Here is a 16,052-nt window from a genome sequence, read left to right on the forward strand (position 1 = left end):
CATCAGCCCGGCTAGCTTGACTCCAGTGGTGTGGAGTGCCTGGGACCCACGTCTGAGCATCCCCAGCGCACTTATGGCGGCTATTGCAAACAAAACAAGTGATGGACAGAATGTGGATCAATGTCACACATTCACCCCAGTCCAAAGATCTGGGCCCAAATCCATCGTTTTTTTGCACTCCACACCACCCTGGGTTAGACAATGGCAATATGCAAATCAGCTCTGACCCTGTTGCCCCATGGGAACAGTCCAGTCCAAACTACAAAAGCCATGTCCTTCCCAGAACGGAATCAAGCATCCGAGGACCGGACCGGTTTCGAGGTAACACCTCTCATCAGCCCGGCTAGCTTGACTCCAGTGGTGTGGAGTGCCTGGGACCCACGTCTGAGCATCCCCAGCGCACTTATGGCGGCAATTGCAAACAAAACAAGTGATGGACAGAATGTGGATCAATGTCACACATTCACCCCAGTCCAAAGATCTGGGCCCAAATCCATCGTTTTTTTGCACTCCACACCACCCTGGGTTAGACAATGGCAATATGCAAATCAGCTCTGACCCTGTTGCCCCATGGGAACAGTCCAGTCCGAACTACAAAAGCCATGTCCTTCCCAGAACGGAATCAAGCATCCGAGGACCGGACCGGTTTCGAGGTAACACCTCTCATCAGCCCGGCTAGCTTGACTCCAGTGGTGTGGAGTGCCTGGGACCCACGTCTGAGCATCCCCAGTGCACTTATGGCGGCAATTGCAAACAAAACAAGTGATGGACAGAATGTGGATCAATGTCACACATTCACCCCAGTCAAAAGATCTGGGCCCAAATCCATCGTTTTTTTGCACTCCACACCACCCTGGGTTAGACAATGGCGATATGCAAATCAGCTCTGACCCTGTTGCCCCATGGGAACAGTCTAGTCCGAACTACAAAAGCCATGTCCTTCCCAGAAGGACATGGCTTTTGTAGTTCGGACTGGACTGTTCCCATGGGGCAACAGGGTCAGAGCTGATTTGCATATCGCCATTGTCTAACCCAGGGTGGTGTGGAGTGCAAAAAAACGATGGATTTGGGCCCAGATCTTTTGACTGGGGGAGTGTGTGACATTGATCCACATTCAGTCCATCACTTGTTGTTTTTGCAATTGCCGCCCTAAGTGCGCTGGGGATGCCCAGACGTGGGTCCCAGGCACTCCACACCACTTGGAGTCAAGCTAGCCGGTCTGATGAGAGGTGTTACCTCGAAACCGGTCCGGTCTCCGGATGCTTGATTCCGTTCTGGGAAGGACATGGCTTTTGTAGTTCGGACTGGACTGTTCCCATGGGGCAACAGGGTCAGAGCTGATTTGCATATCGCCATTGTCTAACCCAGGGTGGTGTGGAGTGCAAAAAAACGATGGATTTGGGCCCAGATCTTTTGACTGGGGGAGTGTGTGACATTGATCCACATTCAGTCCATCACTTGTTGTTTTTGCAATTGCCGCCCTAAGTGCGCTGGGGATGCCCAGACGTGGGTCCCAGGCACTCCACACCACTTGGAGTCAAGCTAGCCGGGCTGATGAGAGGTGTTACCTCGAAACCGGTCCGGTCCTCGGATGCTTGATTCCGTTCTGGGAAGGACATGGCTTTTGTAGTTCGGACTGGACTGTTCCCATGGGGCAACAGGGTCAGAGCTGATTTGCATATCGCCATTGTCTAACCCAGGGTGGTGTGGAGTGCAAAAAAACGATGGATTTGGGCCCAGATCTTTTGACTGGGGGAGTGTGTGACATTGATCCACATTCAGTCCATCACTTGTTGTTTTTGCAATTGCCGCCCTAAGTGCGCTGGGGATGCCCAGACGTGGGTCCCAGGCACTCCATACCACTTGGAGTCAAGCTAGCCGGGCTGATGAGAGGTGTTACCTCGAAACCGGTCCGGTCCTCGGATGCTTGATTCCGTTCTGGGAAGGACATGGCTTTTGTAGTTCGGACTGGACTGTTCCCATGGGGCAACAGGGTCAGAGCTGATTTGCATATCGCCATTGTCTAACCCAGGGTGGTGTGGAGTGCAAAAAAAACGATGGATTTGGGCCCAGATCTTTTGACTGGGGGAGTGTGTGACATTGATCCACATTCAGTCCATCACTTGTTGTTTTTGCAATTGCCGCCCTAAGTGCGCTGGGGATGCCCAGACGTGGGTCCCAGGCACTCCACACCACTTGGAGTCAAGCTAGCCGGGCTGATGAGAGGTGTTACCTCGAAACCGGTCCGGTCCTCGGATGCTTGATTCCGTTTTGGGAAGGACATGGCTTTTGTAGTTCGGACTGGACTGTTCCCATGGGGCAACAGGGTCAGAGCTGATTTGCATATCGCCATTGTCTAACCCAGGGTGGTGTGGAGTGCAAAAAAACGATGGATTTGGGCCCAGATCTTTTGACTGGGGGAGTGTGTGACATTGATCCACATTCAGTCCATCACTTGTTGTTTTTGCAATTGCCGCCCTAAGTGCGCTGGGGATGCCCAGACGTGGGTCCCAGGCACTTCACACCACTTGGAGTCAAGCTAGCCGGGCTGATGAGAGGTGTTACCTCGAAACCGGTCCGGTCCTCGGATGCTTGATTCCGTTCTGGGAAGGACATGGCTTTTGTAGTTCGGACTGGACTGTTCCCATGGGGCAACAGGGTCAGAGCTGATTTGCATATCGCCATTGTCTAACCCAGGGTGGTGTGGAGTGCAAAAAAACGATGGATTTGGGCCCAGATCTTTTGACTGGGGGAGTGTGTGACATTGATCCACATTCAGTCCATCACTTGTTGTTTTTGCAATTGCCGCCCTAAGTGCGCTGGGGATGCTCAGACGTGGGTCCCAGGCACTCCACACCACTTGGAGTCAAGCTAGCCGGGCTGATGAGAGGTGTTACCTTGAAACCGGTCCGGTCCTCGGATGCTTGATTCCGTTCTGGGAAGGACATGGCTTTTGTAGTTCGGACTGGACTGTTCCCATGGGGCAACAGGGTCAGAGCTGATTTGCATATCGTCATTGTCTAACCCAGGGTGGTGTGGAGTGCAAAAAAACGATGGATTTGGGCCCGGATCTTTTGACTGGGGGAGTGTGTGACATTGATCCACATTCAGTCCATCACTTGTTGTTTTTGCAATTGCCGCCCTAAGTGCGCTGGGGATGCCCAGAAGTGGGTCCCAGGCACTCCACACCACTTGGAGTCAAGCTAGCCGGGCTGATGAGAGGTGTTACCTCGAAACCGGTCCGGTCCTCGGATGCTTGATTCCGTTCTGGGAAGGACATGGCTTTTGTAGTTCGGACTGGACTGTTCCCATGGGGCAACAGGGTCAGAGCTGATTTGCATATCGCCATTGTCTAACCCAGGGTGGTGTGGAGTGCAAGAAAACGATGGATTTGGGCCCAGATCTTTTGACTGGGGGAGTGTGTGACATTGATCCACATTCAGTCCATCACTTGTTGTTTTTGCAATTGCCGCCCTAAGTGCACTGGGGATGCCCAGACGTGGGTCCCAGGCACTCCACACCACTTGGAGTCAAGCTAGCCGGGCTGATGAGAGGTGTTACCTCGAAACCAGTCCGGTCCTCGGATGCTTGATTCCGTTCTGGGAAGGACATGGCTTTTGTAGTTCGGACTGGACTGTTCCCATGGGGCAACAGGGTCAGAGCTGATTTGCATATCGCCATTGTCTAACCCAGGGTGGTGTGGAGTGCAAAAAAACGATGGATTTTGGCCCAGATCTTTTGACTGGGGGAGTGTATGACATTGATCCACATTCAGTCCATCACTTGTTGTTTTTGCAATTACCGCCCTAAGTGCGCTGGGGATGCCCAGACGTGGGTCCCAGGCACTCCACACCACTTGGAGTCAAGCTAGCCGGGCTGATGAGAGGTGTTACCTCGAAACCGGTCCGGTCCTCGGATGCTTGATTCCGTTCTGGGAAGGACATGGCTTTTGTAGTTCGGACTGGACTGTTCCCATGGGGCAACAGGGTCAGAGCTGATTTGCATATCGCCATTGTCTAACCCAGGGTGGTGTGGAGTGCAAAAAAACGATGGATTTGGGCCCAGATCTTTTGACTGGGGGAGTGTGTGACATTGATCCACATTCAGTCCATCACTTGTTGTTTTTGCAATTGCCGCCCTAAGTGCGCTGGGGATGCCCAGACGTGGGTCCCAGGCACTCCACACCACTTGGAGTCAAGCTAGCCGGGCTGATGAGAGGTGTTACCTCGAAACCGGTCCGGTCCTCGGATGCTTGATTTCGTTCTGGGAAGGACATGGCTTTTGTAGTTCGGACTGGACTGTTCCCATGGGGCAACAGGGTCAGAGCTGATTTGCATATCGCCATTGTCTAACCCAGGGTGGTGTGGAGTGCAAAAAAACGATGGATTTGGGCCCAGATCTTTTGACTGGGGGAGTGTGTGACATTGATCCACATTCAGTCCATCACTTGTTGTTTTTGCAATTGCCGCCCTAAGTGCGCTGGGGATGCCCAGACGTGGGTCCCAGGCACTCCACACCACTTGGAGTCAAGCTAGCCGGGCTGATGAGAGGTGTTACCTCGAAACCGGTCCGGTCCTCGGATGCTTGATTCCGTTCTGGGAAGGACATGGCTTTTGTAGTTCGGACTGGACTGTTCCCATGGGGCAACAGGGTCAGAGCTGATTTGCATATCGCCATTGTCTAACCCAGGGTGGTGTGGAGTGCAAAAAAACGATGGATTTGGGCCCAGATCTTTTGACTGGGGGAGTGTGTGACATTGATCCACATTCAGTCCATCACTTGTTGTTTTTGCAATTGCCGCCCTAAGTGCGCTGGGGATGCCCAGACGTGGGTCCCAGGCACTCCACACCACTTGGAGTCAAGCTAGCCGGGCTGATGAGAGGTGTTACCTCGAAACAGGTCCGGTCCTCGGATGCTTGATTCCGTTCTGGGAAGGACATGGCTTTTGTAGTTCGGACTGGACTGTTCCCATGGGGCAACAGGGTCAGAGCTGATTTGCATATCGCCATTGTCTAACCCAGGGTGGTGTGGAGTGCAAAAAAACAATGGATTTGGGCCCAGATCTTTTTACTGGGGGAGTGTGTGACATTGATCCACATTCAGTCCATCACTTGTTGTTTTTGCAATTGCCGCCCTAAGTGCGCTGGGGATGCCCAGACGTGGGTCCCAGGCACTCCACACCACTTGGAGTCAAGCTAGCCGGGCTGATGAGAGGTGTTACCTCGAAACCGGTCCGGTCCTCGGATGCTTGATTCCGTTCTGGGAAGGACATGGCTTTTGTAGTTCGGACTGGACTGTTCCCATGGGGCAACAGGGTCAGAGCTGATTTGCATATCGCCATTGTCTAACCCAGGGTGGTGTGGAGTGCAAAAAAACGATGGATTTGGGCCCAGATCTTTTGACTGGGGGAGTGTGTGACATTGATCCACATTCAGTCCATCACTTGTTGTTTTTGCAAACAATGCAATAACACAGGCCAGGCGCTAGGATAATCTGATGCAAACAATGCAATATCACAGGCCAGGCACTAGGATTGATGCAAACAATGCAATAACACAGGCCAGGCACTAGGAGAATCTGATGCAAACAATGCAATAACACAGGCCAGGCACTAGGATTGATGCAAACAATGCAGTAACACAGGCCAGGCACGAGGAGAATCTGATGCAAACACTGCAATAACACGGGCAAGGCACGAGAAGAATCTGTTGTAAACAATGCAATATCACAGGCCAGGCACGAGGGGAATCTGTTGTAAACAATGCAATATCACAGGCCAGGCATGAGGAGAATTTGTTGCAAACAATGCAATATCACTGGCCAGGCACGAGGAAAATCTGTTGTAAACAATGCAATATCACAGGCCAGGCACAAGGAGAATCTGATGTAAACAATGCAATAACACAGGCCAGTCGTTGGGAGAATCTGACGCAAACAATGCAATAACACGGGTCAGGCACTAGGAGAATATGATGTAAACAATGTAATAACACAGGCCAGGCACTAGGAGAATCTGATGCAAACAATGCAATAACACAGGCCAGGCACAAGGAGAATCTGAAGTAAACAGTGCAATAACACAGGCAGGGCACAAGGAGAATCTAATGTAAACAATGCAATAACACAGGCCAGGCACAAGGAGAATCTGATGTAAACAATGCAATAACACAGGCAGGGCAAAATGAGACCACACAGGGGTCTCTCACTCAGTGGATGGGGTCTGAGGATGGAGAGGATATTTCACCCACACAGGGGTCTCTCACCCAGTGGATGGGGTCTGAGGACGGAGGGGGTATATCACCCACACAGGGGTCTCTCACTCAGTGGATGGGGTCTGAGGAGGGAGGGGATATTTCACCCACACAGGGATCTCTCACTCATTGGATGGGGTCTGAGGACGGAGAGGGAATTTCACCCACACAGGGGTCTCTCACTCATTGGATGTGGTCTGAGGACGGAGGGGGTATTTCACACACACAGGGGCAGTGGCAAGGGCAAGGTCAGCGGACCAAGGCTGGCGGATCGGGTTGTAGAAGCTGAGTCGTCTGTTGAGGTACGCTGGTCCAGTGTTGGGGAGTGCCTTGTATGCGTGGGTGAGGAGATTGAAGGATATCCTCTTGACGGGGAGCTAGTGCAGGTCTCTCAGGTGGGATGTGATGTGGCTGTTGGGGGGGATGTCGAGGATGAAGTGTGCAGAGGCATTCTGTATGCATTGTAGTCGATTCTGGAGTTTGGCCGATGTTCCTGCGTAGGGAACGTTGGCATAGTCGAGCCTGCTGGTTACGAGGGCCTGGGTGACTGTCCTTCTCATTCCGGTGGGGATCCATCTGTAGATCTTGTGGAGCATACAGAGGGTGTTGAAGCAGGAGGAGGATACAGCATTGACTTGCTGGGTCATTGACAGCGATGAGTCCAGAATGGACCCCAGATTGCGTGCGTGGTCGGTGGGAGTCGGTGCAGCTCCCAGTGTTGCAGGCATTCAGGAGTCGTCCCAGGTGGACGGGGTGCAGCCGTCTTGTCCGAGTACGGTTTCAGGCGGCTGTTCTTCAGCCATTAGGTGACGGCCTTCGTTCCTTCCTGGAGGTTGGGTTTGGCTGCGGTGGGGGACTTGGAGAGGATCAGCTGGGTGTTGTTGGCATATGAGATGATGTTGAGGTCGTGCGATCGGGCTATGTGGGTGAGCGGTGCCATGTAGACGTTGAAGAGTATCGGGCTGAGGGATGATCCTTGGGTAACGCCGCAGATGATCCTGGTGGCTCTAGATCGTAACGGAGGGAGGCGGACACTCTGTGTTCTGCCAGTGAGGAAGGAGGTGGTCCAGTCCATGGCTTTGTTGCGGATCCTTGCATTGTGGAGGCGTGTGCGTAGGGTGTGGTGGCAGACGGTGTCAAAGGCGACCAAAAGGTCCAGGAGGCTGAGGGCTGCAGTTTCTCCGTTGTCCAGCTGGTTCCTGATGTCATCGGTGGCGGCAATGAGGGCAGTTTTGGTGCTGTGGTTGCTGTGGAATCCGGATTGGGATAGGTCCAGGATGTTGTTCTCCTCAAGGAAGAGGGTCAGTTGCCTGTTGACAATCTTCTTGATGACTTTCGCCAGGAACGGGAGTAGGGAGATGGTCCGTAAGTACTTGAGGTCCTTAGGGTTCACCTTGGGTTTCTTGAGTAGGGCGTTGATCTCTGCGTGCTACCACCTCTCCGGGAAGGTGCCGGTCTCAAAGGAGTTGTAGATGATCTTGCGGAGATGGGATGCGATGGTGGAGCTTGGTTTGCTGAAGACGTGGTGCGGGCAGGGGTCTGATGGTAAGCCGGAGTGGCTGGTGTTCAGGATTTTGATGGTGTCGTCGTTGTTGACATGGGTACAGGAGAGCAGGGGGTAGATGTGGCTGGGGGGCGGTGAGTCAGAGGTGTCCGTGGCTATCGGGGGGCCTGGTTGTTGAAGCTGTCGTGGATGTGTGCAATCTTACGGTGGAAGAAGGTGGCTGGGGAGTGGCAGATGTCTTGCGATGGCAGGATGTTGTTGGAGTTGGAGTGGGGTTGGAGTGTTCCTTCATGATGTTGAAGAGCTCTTTGCTGTTGTGTGGGTTGTTGTAAGTCATTCCTTGAAGGAAGCCCTTTTGGCAGTTGGGATGAGTTGGCGGTGTCTGCGGATGGCGCTCTTTTGGGCTGCATTGCTTTCCGGTGTCTGTTCGTGGTGCCGGCGGTGAACCAGATGGCTTTTCTGTTGATGCATCTGTTTGAGGGTTTCTTGATCGGGGTGAAAGTGTTGGCACAGTCGTTGATCCATTGCCTAAGGTTGAGGGCGGCAGTGTCAGTGTCGGCGGTGTCAGTGGGTTTCGGGCAAGGGTAGCGATTAGCTGTTCTTCGGTGGCTTTGCTCCAGCTGCAGCAGGGGGTCCGTTGTGTGTGGTGGTGCATGGTGGGTTTCTTGAAGGTGAAGTGGATGCAGCAGTGGTTGGTCCAGTGGAGTTCGGTGGTGTGGTTGAAGGTGACATAGTTACTGGCGGAGAAGATGCTGTTGAGCATGTGTCTGGCGGAGTGGGTGGGAGTCGAGACTAGCTGTTTGAGTCCGAGGTTGTCGAGGTTGTTGAGCAGGGTGGTAGAGTTGATGTTGAGGTGGAAGTTCAGGTCTCCGAGGAGGATGTAGTCCGGGGATGCAAGGGCGTGCTTGCTGATGAAGTCGGGGATGGAGTCGCTGCACTGTGGCCGGTGGGGTCTGTAGACAAGGGTTCCTCTGAGGGTGGTGTTGGGGTCGATGTGGATCTGTAAGTGCTGGTGTTCGGTGGCACTGACAGTGTCATCGTTGCTGGTTGAGATTCTGAGGGTGTTCCTGTGGACGATGGTGATTCCTCCTCCTGCTCCGATGGTATGGTCCCTGCGTGTGACCTTGTAGCCGTCCAGGATGGCTATGGTGATGTCGGGTGCAAAGGAGGGGTTCATCCAGGTCTCCGTCAGTAAGGTGTTGTCCGGGGAGGATGAGTCGGGTAGGTCCCAGAAATTGATGGTGTGCTTGTGGGCAGAGCGGGTGTTGAGTAGTATGCATCTGAGGTGGTGGCGTCCTACCCCGGTCACCCAACTGGCGGCTTGGAGGCTGGTGAAGCTGCAGCTCCGGCAGGAGAAGGGTCCTTGGGTGCGCTTCAGGGTGGCCAAGAAGCAGGTGTATGTTCGGCCGGCGTTGAGTGCATGGAGGGTGTTGGCGTCATAGTGGCGGCGGGCATCGTGGTGTTCGTGGGGGCCAGTGGGTCTGGCCCTGGGTGCGGTCCAGGCACGGACGAGCGCAGGCGGGTATGCATTTGGCATGCTTTCGGTGCGGCCGCCATTAGAAGGGGAGGTGGGAGTGAGGAGCAGCTGGGAGGTGGGAGCAGGAGAAATGGACAAGCGCGGTGAGGTGCCGCAGGGGACGCAGCGGCAGAAAGGGGAGAGGAAGGATGAAACGCTGGAGGGCTACAGAGTGAAAAATGGGTGGAAGCACAGAATACAAAGAAAAGGAATACAGTAGTGGGCACAAAATAATACAGCAGCAGAATACTTAAAAGTAATACAACAATGGGTAACAGATACCGCAAAAAGTAATACAACAGCAGACAAATAACAGGCAAAAAGGAACAGAGAAAGCACACAGATACTTACGGCTCACCACTGGGCCACCAGGGATGAGGGGCAGGTGGGAGCCTGCGGGTGGAGGAGCGAGCAACAGTATCAGGGACATGGGCACAGACAGGTAGAGCTGTGCTGCATGGGGAGCGACCTGCCTGGGTCAGAGTCAAGGGTCGCTCCTTTAGCTCACTCTTGATTCATGGCTCTTTAATTCATCACCAGCCACTCTCTGCTTCTTTATCTCACTCTTGATTTCACCTCTTGGCTCTTTAATCCACCCCAGACACTCTTGGCTCCTTTATCTCACTCTTTTTTTTTATATTTCTTTTTATTGAAGCAAGGCATCAGAATGAGTGCATAGTACAAAAATATAACATTCTCACATAACAGTACATCATATCGAAGATATTGGAAGGGAAAGGGGGGCAAAATACTGTTACATGTGAAGGTTATGGGGATGAAGGACTATCAAATACAGAGTTCATAGGTGGTACACAAATCTCCCCTCTGTATTGATTCCACAACCCCCAAACAGTTGCCCATTTAAGAGGTCGACCTTGTGCTAGGTAGACCGTCTTTTCCAGGAACATACACCAATCCATGCTTTCTTTCCACCCCTCAAGTGTGGGCGGCCTCTCGGAACCCCACTGTTGAGCAATATTTCGTTTAGTTATCATTGCCCCTAAAGTAGCCCACCTGGTTTGCGCTGTATTTTGATCCGTGGGCTCCCAGATATTAAGAAGACATCTCCTCGCCTCTGGTAACACCGTCACCCCCAACACCTCTCGCATGGCATCATGTATCTTACTCCAATACTCTACCATATAGTGACATTCCCAGAGGATATGGAGGAACGTGCCCAGTCGACCACACCCTCGCCTACACAAACCTTCTTCAGATAGTCCCATCCGAATCAAACGTGGACCTGTGACATACACTCTATGTAATATTTTCAACTGAACTAGCCTCAACCTTGCTGGAATCGCAACTTCCTTCGGGGAGGATACGGCCGACTGCCAGTCCTCGTCATCTAATTCAATACCATCCCGTGTCCATTTGTCCCTTGGTTCTACTAGGAGGTCTGCTCTATGGTTGATCAATTATTTATAAATCAGGGAAATAGTTCTCTCCGGCACGTGCCCATCTAGTATTCTATCCTCCAGCAGCGAGGCCTCGGGTATCTCTTCCTCCGCCGGCAGCGCCTATTTTAGCGCATGACTAACTTGCGCATAGCGGAAATACTGCGCTCTATTTAAATCTAATTTGGTTTGTAATTCAGCAAACGATTTAATTATCCCCCTTACCCAGATATCGCCAATAGTAGCAATCCATATCAAGTCCCACTTATCGAAACCCTTTGTGTTCCAAAGCTTGCCCAGTTTGTCCAAACCAAACAGTGGGGTGGCCTGAGTAAGTCAGTCTCTCCATCCCAAAGAGTTAGTAGCGTTCGCCATATCCGCACCGCAACCCTAGCCGGTCCTGTCATACTCCTCCCTGCTGACGTATTCTGGAGGGCGTAGAGAAAACGAGGCAAGGACATCATCTTGAAAAGGGCTGCCCGCCCCAGTAGGGTGAGAGGAAGCTTCCTCCAGCTGGCTGCGTCACTCCTTAATCTAACCAAAGGGGGAAGGAGGTTTCTATATCTCACGTAAGAGGGGAGAGGGTCTTAGAACTACTCTACCACCCGAACCCCCTACAGTCCACATAATATACACATAAACGGGTGGAGAGGCAACAAACACGAAGAATCACGGTGACAAAGTCAATAGTATAAAAATACTGCCCTCACTCACACACCATGTGTGTGACATGCTTCATCATCGGGTCTGCTACAACGCCCTGGCATAGCCACACACAGGGTGGAGCATAGGGAGGGGAACACAAAACACAAAAACAAGACACACTATTGAAAGTGGCAAACAATGTTCACAAACAAACTGTGTCAATCACAGACTGGGTATAGTGGTAGAACAAAAAAGTGCAGACAAGAAGGTGAGTTGAAACTGGCTCATGGATACCTAATGTACCTTTATTCGTAGGTTCCAAGGTCAGGATTAAAAAGTATATCAGGATGATGGTGTCAAGGAAGGAAGATGTATGAACCTATAACACCCCTCCTAAGCTACTGGAGTCAACATGTTTCGACCTAAGTGTGCCCCCAATTGTTATATCACTATGGTCTTCTTCAGGACATCTACCTTGCCCAGTCCCACATTAGAACCCCCTTAGCTTAGTCAGTAGAATTAGGAAGCTCTAATCGATCTATTTGATCTTAGTAGTGTGGAGGAAGTACCGCCCACATGGTAGACACTTACGAGTTTATTGGCAAATTAAGCTCGAAAAGGCGCCAGCTGGGTGGAGCTCCAAAGAACACAACTGTTATGTCGGACGTCTCCAACACCTCTTGTGCCCCTTTCCCGGCGCCGCAGAAGGAGGTTTCTCTCATATCAGACTGTGGGATCCATGGAGATAAAGATCCCTAGGTACTTAAACTCATCCGTGGAAATTTAAATAGGACAATTTCGCGGGGGAACAGGGGTGTCACCACTGAGAACAAACAAATAAGATTTCTCCCAATTTATAGTAAGCCCCGAGTTTCTACCGTAGGAGGCCCAAACATCACAGACGACTATTAGGGACTTTGTAGGTGATGTCAAATAAAGCAGAATGCCGTCCGCATATAGAGAGATCCGGTCCTCCAACTGTGGGGACCATCGAATACCCCGAATTGAGGGTTACCAGCGGATCCAGGCCGCCAGGGGCTCGAGAGCCAGCGAAAACAGAAGGGGAGAGATCGGACATCCTTGTCGAGTGCCCCGTCCGAGACAAAATGGTGCAGAAACACGGTTATTCACCACCACCTGAGTGAGAGGTTCAGTATACAGCAGACGCACCCAACGGATGAACTCAGGACCAAATCCGAACTTAGCTAAGACTGCCCAGAAGTACGGCCATTCCACCGTGTCAAAGGCCATCGTTGCGTCAAGCGATGCTATTATAGCCGATTCCTTCAGGGTATGAGCTCTGGCCAACACTCCATGCAACATGCGTAGATTTAAAGCCGTATTTCTATGGGGAATAAAGCCTGATTGATCAGGGTGTATCAGCCCACTAATCCCCTTGATAAGCCTATTAGACAGCAATTTGGCGAGTATCTTAGGTTCCGCATTTAGTAACGAGATAGGTCTATACGAAGCGCAGTTGGATTTTGGCTTCCCTTCCTTATGAATAACCACAACAGAGGCCACTCTGTGATCATATGGTAATATTCCACGCTTTCAAGCCTCCACAAACATACCCCTAAGGTAGGGGGCAATCTTATCGGGCCTGAGCTTATACAACTCGATCGGGAGCCCGTTAGGGCCCAATGCCTTACTAGAATTCAAAGAACGCACTGCCAGGGCCACTTCATCCGCGGTGAGAGCACTGTCCATAAGATCACGGTCTTCCTTAGTTAGGCACAGGAGGTGAATATCTCGCAATAACAAGTGAGAATCCTCCTCCGGCCGCTCTGATACCGAGGTGTACACCATTTTAAAATAATCCGCAAAACCATCGATTATCCCCTTTGGGTCTGTTAGTCGCGCTCCCCCCGCCATCTCAAGATCCGGGACAATACGATCTGCTCTGTCTTTCTTATCTAACCAGGCAATACGTTTCCTGGCCTTATCTCCAACATCGTATAACCGACCCTGCTGCTCCCTGCACAGGGCTCTGGCGCTATCAGTGACCAATGCTCTATACTCAAGCTGCTTAAGATTCAAAACATGCAATTTGGCACGGGTCACCTCCTGCTCCAAATCTGCCTCAATGCGGGCTATCTCAGATTCTACTTTTACAATTTCTTTGTTCCTATCTTTCTTTGCTCCTGCGATCAGTGACAAAGCCTGGCCCCTTATAACTGTTTTAAAGGCATCCTAAAGCAAAATAGAAGATGACACCGATCCCTCATTCTCCTGAAAATAACACTCCAACGTCTTCAGCAGGTCCTTACGGATTTTAGGATTGCGCATGTACCACGGGTTAATAGGGGCTACTCTACCCCCCGATCCCGAAGTCATCTTGAATCTGATCCAGAGCGGCGAATGATCCGATATGCCCCTAGCCAGGTGTGTCACCTCAGTGATATAAAAAGCTTGGGCCGCCGGCACTAAACAATAATCAATACAGGAAAGACTACCATGGGCACCAGAGTGGAAGGTGTATTGTCGTTGGTCCGGATAAAGCAATCTCCAACCGTCGACTAAACCCAACGCATCCATGAAATCAGGAAGCCATCTTTGCGCCCGCCCCGTATCCATAGGTGGATGCCTATCCATGGCGCCGGAGACCACGGCATGAAAGTCACCTCCCAAAATCAACAGACCCCTCGGGAGGTCCAGAAGGACTTTCCCCAAATCAGCGAAAGTGGTTGCCTGCATACCTGGGGGGACGTAGACTGACAATAAGGAAAGAGTGTATCCCTCCCAACCACCCAACACCGCTATGTATCTGCCCCTGTCATCCTCAATAATGGAGTCTATCACCATCGGGAGCGTCTTCTTGAGCAGGACCCCAACTCCACTGGACCCCAAAGTGAATCCTGCATGCGCGATCAGCCGGCACCCCATTCTATGCATAGCTTTACATGATTTCCCTACCAAATGCGTCTCTTGAAGCAGGACTACATCAGGGGCATGACGTTTAAGAGACTGAAGAACCACACTACGTTTAATTTTATCCCCCAACCCGTTCACATTCCAACTCAACACCATCATCCCCCTACCATAAAACATGAAAAGGGTCTGTCTCTCCTCCGACTCCTGCACTATAAACATGCTATTATTCAATACTAAGCCTTGAAATGCAATGCCTTGAGAAAACAAACATCAAAACACCAAAACAACTAAAAAACTTCCACAAACAGTCCCTTCTTTTCACCCCCAACCTTCACCCCTGCTCACGACTTTCGCGTAGCCCCAACTTGCAGTGTGCCTGTCGCCCCATAATCTAACTAATAAACTATCAAGAAGTAAATCCGAGGAGGAGAGTGACCCACCGATTCCCCGTCTGACCCCTTATCATTATCATGCCTGCAGAACCAACATCTATAATAAACATGGTAGCGGTGTCACGGACAGCTGTAACATTATTCATTCTTGTTTTTGTGAACCCTCTTTGTCCTCCCCGCTATGTCTCCGAGGCTCATCCCAAGAGGAAAGACTTTCCAACCAGTCGGAGGCAAATTCGGGATTGTCAAAGAAGTAAACTCTTTCTCCATGTTCTATCCTCAGCTTGGCAGGGTACATCATGGCGTACTTGAGTCCTTTGTCCCAAAGCTTCCGTTTAATTCCCATGAAGCTCTGTTGCTGTTTCTGGACTGCCTGCTTAAAATCTGGAAAAAAGCTAATGGTAGAGTTTTCGCATTTCAGGGGGCACCCAGATCTGGAGGCCTGCAGGATAGCGTCTCTATCCCTGAAATTAAATATCCTATCATCGGCCGAGGTGGAGCTCCAATTGGCGGCCTTCCTCCGGGAACCCTTTGTGCTCTTTCCACAGTAAAGAAATTTCCCAGGCCTTTAGGCTTCAGATGGTTGGTGATAATATCCTCTACTAAAAGGTCAGCGGCCTGCCCTTCTGCTTTCGCCGGTTCTCCAATAATTCGTACATTTTTCCTACGGGCCCTTCCTTCAAATTCATCCAGTTTATGGCTTACAATGTCACCAGAGGCCCTAAGAGTCCGAACTTCCTGTTGTAACTGCGCCACATCATCTGTAAGGCTGGCCATTTTAATATCCAGAGATTTCACCTTTTCACTCGTTTTCGTGAGGTCCGCTCGAATCAGGTTTGCCTCAATAGAGACCGTGTCCAGCTTGTGATCCAAGGACTCCATCTTCTGACAAGGGAAGTCTTCACCCCATCGATAGCGGCCATCACGTCCTGCAGCGTAAGCTCTCCTACCAAGGCCGAGGCCTCCCAGCTCCATCCTGCGATTTCCCCAACCCAGTAGGCGACCCTCTGGGTTGCGTATATCGATCCAACTTATTGGATTGGGTGTACCTTGCCCCTCTAGCAGCCTTCGATTGCTGTTTCTCCACCTCCGGCTTGGTCGCCATTTTAGAATCATCCAAGGAGCGAGACACTGAATCACCGTCTTGCATCAGCATCAACACACGGCCGCCACAGCTGGGCCAGTGCAAAGTCCCTCACTTTTGCCCTGCCAAGGTACTCTGACAACCGTCCCTAGTTCCAGTGACCCAGGTGGTCAGCCGAACACAAGTCTGCTCCCCGTGGTACCCCGCACACTCACAGGCGCGATATAAAGGTAAAGGATATGAGTCCATGATCTGGGCCCTCGAATATTCACCAGTTCTTCTTAAGTTCACCATCTGTTCTGCTTCTTTGATCAAGCCCCCCTTCCGTCTGGTGTGTCTCTACTGATATTAGGGGGCACCCCATCCGTTCGCCACCACTTTTACCTCAA

Source organism: Lissotriton vulgaris, unplaced genomic scaffold (assembly GCF_964263255.1).
Source record: "Lissotriton vulgaris unplaced genomic scaffold, aLisVul1.2 SCAFFOLD_2141, whole genome shotgun sequence".
Classification (NCBI taxonomy): domain Eukaryota; kingdom Metazoa; phylum Chordata; class Amphibia; order Caudata; family Salamandridae; genus Lissotriton; species Lissotriton vulgaris.